This window comes from Microcebus murinus, chromosome 18 (assembly GCF_040939455.1).
Source record: "Microcebus murinus isolate Inina chromosome 18, M.murinus_Inina_mat1.0, whole genome shotgun sequence".
Lineage (NCBI taxonomy): Eukaryota > Metazoa > Chordata > Mammalia > Primates > Cheirogaleidae > Microcebus > Microcebus murinus.
The window spans coordinates 43,891,064-43,906,513 of record NC_134121.1 but is presented as its reverse complement, the minus strand read 5'-3'; the positions used below and the strand labels follow the sequence as shown (position 1 = coordinate 43,906,513).

At 47.0% G+C, this 15,450-nt stretch overlaps 1 protein-coding gene across 2 annotated transcripts in view; it reads left to right on the top strand.

The window, feature by feature from the left end:
• The first annotated feature begins 7,642 nt into the window (after positions 1 to 7,642).
• The window catches only part of STAT5B (signal transducer and activator of transcription 5B), a 65,939-nt gene continuing 58,131 nt past the window's right edge, over positions 7,643 to 15,450 (top strand). Inside the window, exon 1 of one of the 2 annotated variants that reach the window (XM_075994567.1) lies at positions 7,643 to 7,749. The gene's annotated coding sequence lies outside the window, so the exon portion shown is untranslated. Of the gene's footprint in view, positions 7,750 to 7,920; positions 8,080 to 15,450 lie in introns of those variants that run through there. The other variant, XM_012743214.2, reaches the window with a different exon arrangement.

Sequence of the window (15,450 nt, the reverse complement as noted above, 5' to 3'; positions counted from 1 at the left end):
AAGAAAGGAATTGAAAACTGTAAGGGGGTGTGTGGAGCATTTAGGGAAGCCTTCCTTCCCAGCCGCTACCCAGGGGCTGAGAAGAGGAAGCAGAGTCCCCTCCCTTCCCTGTTCTGTGAAATGGACTGGGCAGGGGAGCGTCAGACCCAGAGCTAGGGGCTCACCTGGAATAAGAGTCAAGTGTCAGAGCTGGAAGTGACCATGAAGATGATTTTCCAAATGGGAAAACAAAGGCCAGGGAGGGGAAGTGACTTGGCCAGTGTCACACAGCCTATCAGTGGCGGATCCAAACTCGTTGCCACATGATGGGTGGGCCCCACTTGGCACCTGTGCCCTCCCACCTTCCGACACATGTGGGAGTCGGTTGATGGGAGCAAATTCCTTGCATTTCCAAGTCCTCTTAGCCAGGTCTGGAGGGCAGAGGACCACCTTGGCTGTGCACTTACATCTGGGCACCTGGGAGTTGGGGTGGTGTAGGGCATCCACTTAAGAGTAGCGGCCCTGCCTGCCCCCTTCCAGGCAGCCACCCCTCCAGACTCCTCCCCCAGGGCCTGCAGGGGCCTGCTGCTCCAGTGGGCAGCCCCACCCACCAACATCTGGCTGGGTTGGGTTTGGCTTGTCTAGGGTGTGGGTAGTTTTGGGTCCTAAAAATCTAGCATTGAGGTGCCGGTGAACAGAACTGGAAGGGTTGGCCTAATAGGGTGTGTGTCAGTGTCTTCAGAGCCTTCCCCTGCCCCCCACCCTCACCCCGTGTCCAGCGCTGCTCCCCCGGCCAAGTGCGGGCTCTCCTGCATTCGGTCAGTCTCTGCCTGTACAGCCCCGAATCCCCATTCCTTTCGTGACATGTCCCCTCCTCTTGCTTTGATTCTTTCTCTCTGGGTCTCTGTCTGGTTCTGTGTTTGATTCTGTCTGGGTTTCTCTCCATTTCTTTGTGCTTGTTCCTTTGAGACGCAGTGTGGAAGGGGAGGAGCTGTGAAGCTTTCCCAGGATGGGCAAAGGGCACCCTTGGAGGAGGGACGGGTGTCAGAGTTGGGTTGGGGGCAGAGGTGACTGTGGTCGTGGCTCCGGATAACAACTACCCGGAAATGTCAAATTTGGGGTTTCTTTGCTTTCAGTCCCCTGTTTTGGTCTCTGCTGTTTCCCACCACAAAGCACCCTGGTGGTTTTTGGGGACCAGGCTACAGAGGAGAAAACAGGCCCAGGGGATAGGTACAGCAAGATCAGAAACGGCCTAGGGTCTAGCTGAGCTGCGGTCCGAGGCCGGCCTCCTTGCCCCAACTCCCCTTCACCCCCAATTCTAAGTCACAGCATTAAGTGGGGAGTGAGGAAGGATTAAAATAAATGAGGGAATATATTCCCTCAAAGACGATTGACCATATTTTATTAGGAATGATACTAACCCACAGCCTAGTCGGCCCATAGCACTCTATATACATATCCTGAACTGAATCGGGGCGTATTTGTATACAAACATGATTGGACTCCTCTACTCAACTGGTCCTTGCAATAACCTTGAAGGCATTCAGGGCCAGAATCAGCCCCTTGGGTTAGTGCAGGAAAGAGACCTGGCTAAAGCTGTTTGGCCAGTAAGTGCCCAGCTGGCACTAGGATCCAAGTTGCTCTGGTCCTGGACAGGGACTTAGTACAACCTTTCTAAACTTCCCCAACCCCAGCACACCCCTGCCGAGGTCTCCTTTGGCTGGGCCAGCCCATAGTTGTTCTATGGTGTGGAGCGTGGCTCCTCCATCCCCATGCTAGCCTATGCCCCTGCTCTACTGAATGAGGAAGTGTGACCTATCTGAAGGTGGATTGGAGTTTATGGACAAAGAGAAGAATTATCCCAAATCCCTTTTCTGTCCTGCCCTTGGAGACTAGGTCTGCAGATGCCCCTACCCTGGGAAGAACAGGTGGAGGTCACCTTGACCTGACCTTCCGGAGGGGGGATTGGAGGGAGTGGTACAGAGATGCCTTTGTTTCTTCTGTTCCAAGTCCCTTCTTCAAAGAGAGTTCCTGTTGCGTGGGAGCCAGAGGGAGGTGAGGTGGGGGTGAAGGGCCTTCCCAAGAAAGCTGGAGGCTTTCCAGGAAGTATCTCTTCACCTGTGGCAGAGAGGGGAGAGCTGAAGCCCTGGGGCTCTTAAACATCCTGCTTCACCCTCACCTGCCTGTGCTTGGATGTCCACCTCCGTCCAGCTCCCACCCCCAAGGCTCCTAGAAGTGGGGCCGCAGGCCCATGCTCAGAGTACACACTACCTCTGAGACCAGACCCTAGCACCTCCCCATAGAAATGCTGCCCCCAATCTTGTCCATGAAGACAGAGCAGCGCCTAGGGAGGGTGTGTGTGCACAAGGAGAGGAATTCTGTGTGAATCTGGGGGAGGGGAAGGAGCTGCTGGATTGGGGTGAAGCCTGTCCCCACCTCTGTCCCCTGTCCTCTACCACTCTTCAGGGAAGTCAATTTACAGTGAAGTCACCAAGAGAACACAAGGCCATCCTGCCTGAGGCATGGTGACTGTCCTCTGTTTCTGGGAATAGCACAAGGGGAGGGGTGCAGGCCTGGACAGGGTGGGTGGGAGGGGGAATCCGGTCTCCTCTGCCCACCTGCCTTGGGGGAGAGGCTTGTAGGCGGGTTCTCTCTGGACAAAGAGAGGAGAGTGCAGGGTCTGTGCTGGGGCACACTGCCTGGCCAGCCAGGTGGCAGCAGGAGCCCTCCCCTTTGCAGTCCCTCTCATAGCAAGGCAGGCCCCCGGAGCCAGGGGGGGGGTAGAGCGGAGGGTGGGCAAGCAGAGCCGGGGACTGGCCGCTGTCCTGAGCAGCCCTGGGCTGGGGCTGCCATCCTCATCCACGATGACTGTCAGTCCCCTCTTCCTGCTAAGCTAGTTTCTCCTTTTTCCAACCAACAAGAAATCTTTTGTGCCTTGGCCAGCCCAGTACCAACCTCAAGCCCTCTGGGGTTTGTGTGGGAGAGGGCTGCCCATCTCTCACCATCCCCCACCATCCCCTGGCACCCTGCCACTTTCCTTTGAACTGGAGGGGGGTCTTTTCTCACATCTCTGTTTTTCATCATTCCCTGGTTTCTTTAGTCTCAGACCCACCCATGTCTTCCATGCTCCAAGCCTCAAAAACGGCCCCCAGCCCCAGGAGCAAGTGGAGGATATGAGGCAAAATGAAGACTGGGCTAGGGCTCATGCCCTCCTCTCTGGTGGCGGCCTGGTCCCTGTTTGCTGCGGAGATTGGCCCCCAGCACCAGCCTTCCCTTCACCCTGTGCTTCAGCCACGCACCTCCCCCTCACGCTGGGCTCTCAATTCCGAGCCTTTACTACTCCTTTCCACCTACCTGGAGGGTCATCTCTCCCTCGGCCACCTGGTGAAATCCTCCTCATCTTTCATAGGGTCAGTGTGGCCTAGAGGAAAATACGAGGGCTTTGGAGTCATTAGGTGCAAACCCTAGCTGTGCTGTGTGATCTTGGATGAGTGAATCTGCCTCTCTGAACTGAGCATCCTCATTTGTAAATGTAGGACACTGCCAGGATTACTGTTAAGACTTAGTGCCCAGCACATAGTAGGTGCTCAGGGACATTGGCCCACAGAGCCAGGCATTTTCTCCTCTGCCCTCAGTCCCATCTGTATTGCATGCCTCTCTTTATGGAGCTAACTGTTAATAGTTGCCTAAAGGGTTGTCCTACTGCTTGTTTGTAATAGAAGTTTCATAAATATTTTTGGATTATTGAAGGTTCCTAAAACATCCCAGGGCTTTCCAGAGCTCTGACAGTTCAGGGCAGACTCCTGTTCACTCACTACAACCCATGGTGCCCAGAAGGCTCTCCCCACAGCCGCCCTGGCCTCTGCCTGCTCTGGTCCTACTGACCTGCTTCTCTGCTCAGGCAGCCTCTCTGCCTGGCGCCAAGCTGACTTTTGAGTTCTTTTTTTTTTTTTTTTTTTGAGACACAATCTCACTTTGTTGTCCAGGCTAGAGTGAGTGCCGTGGCGTCAGCCTAGCTCACAGCAACCTCAAACTCCTGGGCTCAAGCAATCCTCCTGCCTCAGCCTCCCAAGTAGCTGGGACTACAGGCATATGCCACTATGCCCGGCTAATTTTTTCTATATATATATATTAGTTAGCCAATTAATTTCTTTCTATTTTTATAGTAGAGACCGGGTCTCGCTCTTGCTCAGGCTGGTTTTGAACTCCTGACCTCGAGCAATCCGCCCGCCTCAGCCTCCCAGAGTGCTAGGATTACAGGCATGAGCCACCGCACCAGCTGACTTTTGAGTTCTTAACCTGCGTAGCAAGCCAGCAAGACACTGGCTGGAGTAGCACTCTGCTCTCCTCACCAGCTCTGCCCTCCCTGGATGATGCTGCATCGCCCCAGGACTCTGGGTGGAGAGGACATGGTGACCCTGTCCCGGGAGGCGGGGTTTGGGGGGGGATCCTCAGGCTTTCTAGAGAGCCAACCGTTTAGCTCTTGCTGGAAGGGAGCCCAGACAGGGGAGCAAGACTGGGAGCAGAGCAGGTGAGGATCTCCAGGTGGGGAGTCCTGCAAGGACCTGCACATCCTTCGTTCACATCCCCACCCCACCCCTCCCCTCGACGTTCCTCCTGGCCCAGCAAACTGGCTGGGATTGGGCTGAGGGAAAGAAAGAGAGAAAATGCTCATTTATCAAGTGCCTTCCATAATCCAGGCACTGTGCTTAGTTGCTTTCACAAACTCTCTCTCTCTACTTTTCCCTTTTAAAAAGATGTCCATTTTAGTAATGCTTTCATAGGTGGTACATGCACATGGTACAAAACACAAAAGGTTCAACTTAATAGGTGGTACATGCACAGGGTACAAAATACAAAAGATTCAAAAGGATTTATGGTGGGAAGTTAGTCTCCCCCTGTTCCTCTCTGCCAGTCCCTTCGGGAGGATCAACGTCGGTTCCTAGGGCCTTGTGTGCACTCCCAGAGTCTGTGCATTTATAAACATGTTATACTTTTCCTCCTAACTCTAACACATGAGGGGAAACTGAGGCCCTGAGAGATATTAAATACTTTGACCAAGGTTGCACAGCTAGTAAGTTGGCAGAGCTGGAGTTTGGAACCAGATCTAACTGTAAAACTTGGCTCTTCTCACCACCCATGCCCTGGCAGAAGTAAGCCTGGTATGACAGGGCCTCTCCCAAACCACTGGCTGTGACAAAATTCCATTCTGGGGCCCTGGAGATCTGAGGTCTCTGCTGAGTGTCCCATGCCTCCTCCCCTTGGCTCCGGGGGGCCTGTACTGACTTATCCCCATATGGAAGGACTCATCCTCACATGTGCCCTCCCTTGGCTAACATGTGGCCGGCACTTTCCTGGGGCCAGCCTGATTCCTGAGATCCCGAGAGGTCTGCAGAGGGAAGCCACATTAGTGTGGATCTCTGCTCTCTGTCTAGAGGGGATTGTGGTTGTGGTTTCAATTACATTCCCAGAAAATGGCCTCATGATCTCCCTGTGGTGGGGCAGGAGTGAGGGAGGGTGTGACATGAGGGAGCTGCCCTCTGTTGGAGCTACCCATTCATCCATGAGAGAGGGGGGAGGAGGCTGTAGCAGGGGCGTGTAGGGACAAGGGCTGTGGATTAGACTTCTAGGCTCATCCTTCAACCCTGTTTCTCTCCTGGGTCAGGCCATGGTGGAGTAAGGGATGAGACCCTCCTGTGGACATCTCTGCATCCGCAGGTATCTCCCAGGAACTTTCTCTCTGGGTTCTCTGTGGGGTCTTTCAGGATCCTAGCTTCCTGTCCAGTTTCTTCCTCTCTAGGACTCCTTCAGTGTCGTGTATCAGTCTGGTTTTCCCTCGACTTAGGGGAATATGTCCCTGAGGTCCAGAAGAAGAGGGTCCCACCTTATCTGAATTGTCAAGCAGAAAGAGGTAGGTGTTGGACCTTCCTTCCTGTCCCAGGATGACAACATTCTGTCTTGCTGAGATAGTCATCCAGAACATTCCGTCCTCGATGTCTGTGCACACAGCCAGCCAGGTCTAGCTTGGTGCCTAGTGATCAGTCAGGGATGTACTATGGGATGCAGGGACAAAGAGGCACGTGTGCCGCACCCATCAGGACACTTAACCCAGCAACCCTGGGAGCTGGATTGAGTCCCAGAACTTGGCCAGTCTTAGGAAGAGGTTACTAAAAATAACAATGATGATATTTAACAGCTATACAGTGCTTTGTAGCATTTGAGGCACTTTATTTGTATGAACTCAATTCTCATAATATAATGAGGTAGGTACTATTACTATCACCACAGTACAAATGAGAAGATAGAGGCAGAAAACTTGTTCAAGATCAAGGGCTCAAGGCATTGAGAGAGTGGTTTTAGACTCTGTACTCTTAATGACTACATAGTCCTTATAGTTTCCTTTCCATTCCGAGAGCATAGGTTTGGTCCATAAATATTATTGGGTGTCTGCTGTAGGCAGGGCATGGGTAGGGGGATTTAAAGGTGAGTGGAGATATTGTGCCTGCCCTCGTGGGGTTCGTGCTGCCTGGAGCAAGTGTCACGGAAGGGCAGGCAGCGAGAAGGCAGGACATTCCGGGCAGAGGGAACAGCATGTGTGCAGGTATGAAAGCTTACAAGAGAAATGCGGTGCACAAATGTCCAAACATCTTGGGCAGTGACTGTCAGAGGGGTTGCCAGAGAGCTCGGGGCTGGTGCATGTGTCCAGCTTCCTGCTTCCTGCTCCCACCTCCAAGCTGCATGCACCTACTCTGTGCAAAGCACTGTGCCCGATGTTGGCCCAGAGTGTGGGACAGGAGCAGTAGCCTGGCTGGGGGAGAGGGCTTTGTGATCGGCTACAGACACAAAGACCTTTGTGGCTGGTGTTATTCTGGAGGTGAAGAGAAGGCTGCTGGGAAAAGCTGCCAAATGAGGCTTATGGGAGAATTTGGCAGCTCTTGGTTGGACATGAAAATTTTCAGATGGACAACCTGTAAGAGACTGTAGGGAAGGGACACTCTCTATGTGTGGGGCTGGGAAGGGGTCCTTCTCCCTCTTTTGCCCCCTGCAGCGGGCTTTCTGGAGCTTTGATATGTCTTGCTTTGGTGCTGGCCCTTGGAGGGTTGCCAGGGAAACTGTGGGCCAGCTCTGGAGATGTAGCTGGAGGGGAGGAGAGTAGGTGACTCAGGCTGCTTTCTCACACACCGCAACCCCCTTCCCATGGCATGGGAAGGGTCTCGGAGACTCCCTTCCCCTAGATCCCCCTAGGTGACCCTGCTTATTCTTTCTTCTCTGGACAGAGCAGTCTCTCCTGCAGCCCTGACTGGTGGGAGCTAGCAAGGTTTCCCCAGGGAAGGAAATGGCCCCAGACGCCCCGGTCCCCATAGATTCACCCTGGAGCAGTGCACGAATCCAGTTGGCCCGGCGATTGTGAACTCCTCCTGTGTCCATGCAGGCTTTCCGCCTCCCTGCCCGCCCGCCGCCGGCCGTCAGTCTGTCCGGGTAGTAAGCGGCAGGAGCCCTGGCTGGGAAGCCCTCCCGGGTGCAAACCTGGGATAATTATTGATCTTGGGTGCTGCGGACTTCTGACCTCGGCCTGGGAGGGAGAGGACCCGGAACGCGGGCCTCGGCCCGGGGGAGGGAGGTGGGCGGGCCGCGGAGAAGGGCCAATCATCAAGGCCCGGGCCGCGGGTCGTGGTCGCCCCTACCCAAACACAGCAGCATGCGCCTGCGGCCCGGGGGGCCCAGCCGGGGAGGCCAGCGGGGAAGCCATCCCACCTCCGCGGAAAGAAGGTGCGCGCGGCGCCGGCCCTGCCGAGCGCGCCGAGGGGGTTCCTGGTCCCTCCAGCGCGGCCGCGCGGGGGGCGCCAGGGACCACGGGGCCCGCGAGCGCGCGCCGGGCGGAACCAGGAAGCGGCGCGCGCCCCCGGGCCTCCGCGCGCGAGCGGCGCGCGCGCCCCCGTGGGCCCGGGGGGAGGAGAGTCGGCGGCCGGAGCCGTCACCCCGGGCGGGGACCGAGCGCAGCCTACTACGCGCGGGGACCCGGCGAGGGAGGGAGCGAGCGGGAGGGCGAGCCAGAGAGCGGGGCCGGAGCAGCCGCTGGCGCCCGAGGGGCCGAGCGAGGTAGGAGCCGCGGGGCGAGCCCTGGGCCCGGGGCCGGGGCAGCGAGGCCGGGGAGCCAGCCCGGGCGGGGCCGCTCTCCAGCCGCCGAGACGCCCGGCAGGGCCGCGCCGCCGCCATCGCTCCCCGGGCGGCGAGGCGGCCCCTGTGGCCGCGCGCTGGGTGAGGGGTGCGCGGGGAGGGGGTCGGGGCGCGCTGCGACCAGGCGGGCGGCGGTGCTGGGGCGCGAGGGGGGCCGGGCGGCGGGCGGGCTGAGCAGCGTGAGGCGAGCGCGCGTGTCTGGGTGGGTGTGTGAGGACCCCGCGCCGAGCCCGGAGGGCGAAGGGGGCTGCTGTCGGCCACTCGCACCTTCACGTTGCCGTTCCGAACAGCCCCTGTCGTCTCATTGCTTTTTTATCTTTTTTGAAAAAAGAGGTGCCTGTTACTCCCGAGGATGAGATGAGCCTGGGGGTGCCCGGTGCGGTGGGGGTATTAGCAAAGCTTCAAGAAACAGTGCCTTATAAGGAGTCAAAACAACAAATACGAACATTTTGATAAGGCTGGGGGGCGGGACCCCACATCAGGACCCGCCAGGCCTGGGCTTGTACGTGTGGCAGTGGGATGCGGTGGTGGTGTTTTGTTTTTTTAGTCAGGGATAAAGAGTAAAAAAGTGCTCCTGGTGTCAAGAGTAGATATGGAGAGTCGAAGGGGAGTCGTTGTATCACGGAGCTGATCTGAGGCTAAAGGAATCTGGCAAGATGGTCAGGGTGACCAAAGAGGACAGAACTTGCATGGAGCAAGAGGCGTTTGCAAACACTTGTAGCCAGCAGTGATGGAAAAGGCACAGGAGCAAACAAGTGCCAGCTTTTAGTAAGGTGGGTTTACTCAAAACCACAAGAATTTTAAAGGCTAAAAGAGATAAGGGATTTTCTCTTTCCCGAAGAGCCATGCCCACTTCTTTTTCTTCTCGTCCCCTGTGAGCCCGTCATACCTTGTATTAAATAAATAGTGCCAAAAGTGGGTCATAGAACGTTAGAGCTGGAAGGACCTGAGCGATTATGCCACATTCTTTTATTGTACAGATGAGGAAACTGAGGCCTAGATAGCTGGACTAAGTGCCCTGCTCAGTTCACAGTTGTCTGGTTGGTGGTTCAGGGACTGAAACTTTTGGGGCTCTCAGATCAGCGCTCTTCCCACAGCACAGTGAAGCTTATAGATCTTTGACTAATTACGAGTCCATAACTTTTCTCTGGAATGTCCTCGGGGAATGCCCCTTGAAAGGGCTAGTGTGTCACCAAATATTACACTGGGCTTATGTCATTTTTTTCAGTCTTCAAGTGGTGTTTATCGTCTGCTTGTATCTTAGGTTTCCAAAGTGATTGGATAGCCACCTGGGCCATCATAAGCGTTCAGCTGTTGAGTCTACATTATTTTAAATAATTTTGTTATTCAATTAAGATAATAGAACTTTGTCTTTTCCCCCACCATTCTATTACTGTTCCTTTGTTTGTATTTTTATTGTTTCATATTCATTGCTTTTAGTTCCTAGAAGTGGATATATTTTATTATTTAGTATGCCTTTTATGTTTTTCTGATTTCATTTTGTTACCCTGTGAACATTGAATTGGTTCTGATCATTTCAAATAAGGAGACTCCTATAGATTTATTTTATTTTAAGTCTTCAGGTTTTTTGCTTGTGTCCATTGGGTACCAGTTTCCATCTCATGGAAGATCACAGTTGTTAGAATTGATAAGGCTAAAAGGGAAAAGGGGCTGCTGATTTTAAGAAAAATTTACTATGTGGCAATTTGTGATTTCTGTCATATTTAATTAAAACAACACACTTTTGGTCAGGTAAGTGTTTTCTAGTAGATGACTTGTTTTCTGTAGCTTCTGCAAGATGACAATTTGAAGCACCAGGTTGAGACATAGAGAAGGAATGGAGACTTTTTGTTTTGTTTTGTTTTGTTTTTTAAACCATCAGGAAAGAAAAAAAGAGTTGATTTCTATCACCAGCAGTTTGGTTATTGCATAACTTGAAGCTAAACTCTGCACAAAATCTTTGCGGTATATCTAATTTAATAAATTCTCCCACCTTCTCAGTAGCCCTTACCTTTTCAGTATTTGTAGTTTTGCTAACAGGATATTAATACGGATTGTGTTAAGAAATTGAAGGTGGATGTGTTTCTTAGATGTGTACTTCATGATATGTATGGTAGTGGGAGAAAAATGTACTATCATCGTTTGGAGCGTTACAACATAAATATTTTGGTCAATACTTCCTATCTTGCTCTGACTTTTCATCTCCATTTTCTTCCTCTCAATTGATTTTGTTTTTATTTCATTTACATGTGCAAAAGCCACATCAAGACTAAAGGTGTCATGTGTTGCTTTTTTTGGTACTTAATGTCAGTTTTTTTCAAATTATATTATTGTTAGTATTCAAATCTTTTGTAATTTGTGTTAGACTTATATTTATGAATATGCTTATTGTAGTTTATTTGGCTATGTAGATAGGTGCTACAGGTTGTCTTATTGTAAAAGGAAGATGTTATAAACAGGTGAATAACATGCTTAAGATTAGATGCAGGTTGACTGTAGAATCAAAGGAAACCTATGTGCCTTATAAACACATATGTATCTCCTAAAGTTATTCATAGATTTCTAGATATTCTAACTATCAATGACACATTTCCCCCTTCTATTAGAGTGTAGATTACTATATTATTCCTACAAAAGGAAGGGGAAAAAAACCTTCAGTTTTTATGATTTTTTTGAGGATTTGAAACATTGTAAAAAGCTGTCTGACAATTTCAGGTTATTGGGCTCTTCAGAAGACTATCCTTTTATTGTATAATAAAGTATAAAAATACTTTGACTCTGGAACTTAATAATATTTAAAAGTTAGCTCTAAAGTATCACTGTCCTCAAATGTGTGATGTTTAAAGGAAAAATAATTTTTTAACCTGAGCTTTGTGAATAAACTGTTCTAAAATCAGAAGTATTTTTTCCCCTGCAATGTTGGAAACAGAACAGTTTTATGCTTATTTCTGGGAATAAGAAAGTCAAATTTAACAATCTAGTTTCCATTGAGCAGACAGTTTTTTGTACATTTAAATTATAAGCATCACAGTGATAAAACATTTTTTAAAATTGTATTCACTCTTAATGATAGTGGCCTTATTTGAAGTAAAAAAAAAAAACTTCAAATAAGGCCACTCTAATTAATATTGACATTGAATGTTTTATTAATGATGATCCTTTACTACTGAAAGACTTAAGCCAGTGTGGAGAAGATTTTACGTATCTAAATCTATGCTATTTTTACTAATCAAAACAGAGGAGTAAGTTACAGGTGTTAGATTTTTAGTTGGTTGAATGAGACCCTCACTTTTGGTGGTTTCAGGGTTTTAGATGACGTTTTATTACTTTTGTTAGTTTTGGTCACACCCATGACTTCCTTGGAAGGTATCTTTGAGGTTTGGTTTCCTTTTTTTAAATGGTAATATTGGGGTGGGGGTGCTTCCTGTTTGTATTTTCAAAATTAGGTCCACATGTTAACCTTCTTGTAGTGTCACATTTTTATTTTAAACATATAAAGACACACATCAGATACCACCATGTGGTTTGTCTTTAAGACCCATTGTACCGCTTCATGACAGCTTTACTGAACTAAGCCTGAATACCCAATCTGGAAGGCAAGACATTCTTAAATCTTTCTCTAGCTCTCTTCAAGGTCTAACAACCTTGGAAGGAGTCTTAAAATATCAAGAACAACAACAACAACAAAAGCACAATTAACGGAAAAATGGGGCTCCTGCTATCTGTTTCCTCCCAGGTACCTGAAAATGTACAGCACTAAGATAGAGTTGAAACATGTTATATAGAGCCTTGAAAGTAAGATCTTTAAAGAGGAGCTGCCCTTGCTTTATATGATCTAGAACCCCATATATTAAGCCATAGCAGTTTTTTTTTCCTGAACTTACCTAAAATCCATACACAGTGTCATGGAAGAGTTAAATAAGAACAAGGAGAAATTTAGGGTATGGTAGTAGAGCTCTGGAGGAATCCTCTTCAGCTTTAGAATTCTTCCTTTACCCTCCTGGATAACTTTTAAGTGGTAGATCACTTTTAATGTAAATGGTGGAGAATGAGTTATGTGGAGCCTTGGGAAGTCTGTATACTATTGTTTCAGGGATTAAAGCCAGTGGTCTTTTCCTGGCCTTTAATTCACTTTATTCTAAGAAGGGTAATGTCTAAATAGACTCCCAACTCAATTGGTGTTCAAATGTGTTTGCAGTTTAGGGGAAGTTTACCTTTTCTAAATTTTCTTTTGGATTACATTACTAAAAGCAGTATCACAGTAGCATGGTGCACAGCTATGTACAATGCAATTTGCAAGTGAAGTTAAAACATGGAGTATCTTGATCTCCCCCTACCCTAGTAGTCAAGAAAGGAGAAGTTGTAATTTGTCATATACAGGATATTTTCTTCTTTGGGTTTATCCATAGTAATTATGTCCATTTTCCCATGAATTATACCATTCAGATGAAAAACACATGTATTGATTGATAAAGAACATTTACCTTTTTCTACCTACTTTTGGAAGCTACCTTGCAAAATCTACTGCATCATTCACTCTCCATTTATTCTTCCATTAACTTTGGCACTCTGAATAACCCTTTTTTTTTTTTTTATTTTTGCACAATTCTATTATGAAGAGAAATAGCTCCATATTGGGTATTCAGTTTTTTGAGGTGCTTGTGCTGACTCATTTTTTAAAATTATACTAAGATATAGAGCATGGTTTGAGAGCAGTAATGAGATTCTCAGAAAATATGAAAACTTTCCTTTCTGACTAGAGAAAGGTTGGGGAAGACAAGGGGAAATACATCAATGGTCCAATCAATTATTGTTGTTTGTTGGGATTAATTTGGTGACTAATATTTTTAATGCCCATCAGGCTAGTAAATGTGAGTTTGACTTTACCCTGCAATAGTAACAGGACAAACCCAAGAATTTTCTAATACTGCTTGTTTTCCCCTGGTAGGGGATTTCTTTGCATCTGGGAAATCAAGCCAAAATTACCAGTAACTGCCACATCCATGATTTCTATTTAAAATAACCATTCACCACGATGAGCCCATCTAGGAAGATATACTAATTATCTATAGAATAATTCTTATGTCATCTTTTAAGAATTGAACAGAAAATTAATTAATTAAAAATACTTCAAGTTATGTTCAAAACCCAGAGTTAGAGAAAAATGTTCCACTGTCTTCAAGTATGAAGATAGTAAAAATAATACCTAATACTTGCTGTTTACTTTCAGTGTGCCAAGCAGACACTGTTGTCAGCTCTTGCCATGTTTTAACTCATGACCCTCAGAGGAGTAGGTTATCCTCAGATGAACGATGAAGAAATGGCCACAGAGAAATTAAGTAACTTCTCCAAGGTCACATTTTTGGGTCATGGCAGGGCTGGATTCAGACCCAGGCAGAGCCAATTCCAAAGGCTGCATCCTTAAACACTGCCCTGCAAAGGAGAGCTGGCAACTGCACCTTTGTAATAAGACATTTTATTTCTTTAAGGCTTATATTTCTTTATTTATATTCCAAAATTGGACTCCTTTATTTTTAATAGAACGTATTTTTATGTTTGGGAGTTTTTTGACGTTTATGGAGGTGGTAATAAATATTTTTCCCATAATCCTGGTAGAAATGATGTTCATACAGAGAAAGTCTTAATTTTTATTCTAAGTTGTCTTGTTCTTCTACTAGTGTTACCATATACATCATAGGAGAAGTGCTATAAGCTCTCTCCTTGACCTCTGTTTACAAACAAAGGGATCATTTGCGCCAATGGGGTGGGTTCATGTTGATATACACATCTGTACTGAAATTCAAGTGTCCTGCTCATTTTATTTATAACTTTATTTTGAAGGGATTTATGGTGTATGCTTATTTGTTGAAGCTTTTTAGAGCTATTAATTATGATTTCTGAGATAGACTTAAGGTGTTCACTTACTGGGCTAATTTTTAAGGCAACTGAACTCGTTATTGTGTGTCTGGAACTCTGGAAATGAGTCTAAAAAATGTATTATCTTTCATGTGTAATGCTTATTTTCTCTCAGCATTTTTCTTTGGGGTTGGATTGCGAAGTTAAATCTTGGAGGCAGAATTCACAACCCTTAAAGTATAGTGATTTGAATTTCGGAGATCAAATCACAAACAAGATAAACTTCAATTCCCTGTGCAGAGAGAGAGTATAACTTGTTCATATAAACAGAGGATGTTAGCTTCCAGGATTGTCAACTGTCACCTTTGACCAGGGTTGAATTTTCTGTGAATGTTGACAGAAGTTACAATGTCAGTGGAAAAAGCTTAATGTGGGGTATCTATAACTCAGAATTTCCTTATGTTTGTGTCAGTGAGATCCTACAATTAAAGCTTTTTTTTTTCTATGTCTGATGAGTTTTAAAAGCCTTCAGTGGGGTTTTCCACCCTTTAGGTGAGTGTAAGTAAGAAAGTTTGTGAAAAGTTTGTGTTGTCTAAAATTCAGAGCCTATAGCTGGTAGCAAATCACTGTTTTTGGAAGAGTGGGGTTTTAAGAATCCAGCCTAGACTTAAATGTCTTAAATAAGCTACATTCACAAATGCCACTGTAGCATGTATAAAAGAAAATTGTTGAGTATTTAATCTCTTAAGGTACTAAAAATTGGAATTTACCAGCTTGTAACATAGCATTCTATAAGATATTTATAGTTTCAAATAGGTAAAATGTTCTCTTAGAAATAATGTTGCTTCCATTTTTTTGTTTAATGTTTAATCTTTTGGTCATCTTTTAGACTTGGGAAAAGTAGCAAACTAGAAATCTATAGAAATATACAGCTCTTTACAGAATGAAACAGTTCACCCTGTGGATTTGTCTTTAGGACTTGTGATCTGTTTCTCATAGAAAGTGAGGGAGAATTATGTATAGTGAGAATTAGATATTGTAGAGCCTTACCCCTAAAACTCTTGCAGGTTTAATATGTAAGGCTACAAAAAGCAGATAATCCCTCTTTTTGTGTTTTTCTTTTTTCCATTATATAACTATAGTCAAGCATCACTTAACAACAGTGACATGTTCTGAGAAATACATTGTTAGGGTGATTTTGTCATTGTGTGAACATCATAGTCTATACTCACACAAACCTAGATGGTATAGTCTACTACACTTGTAGGCTATATGGTATGTAGCCTGTTGCTACATATGTAGCCTAGGCTACGAACCTGTACAGCATGTCACTGTACTGAATATTGCAGACAATGGTAACACAGCGATTAGTATTTATGTATCTAAACGTAGAAAAGACACAAAAAATACAGTATAAAAGATAAAATTAAAAAGCTA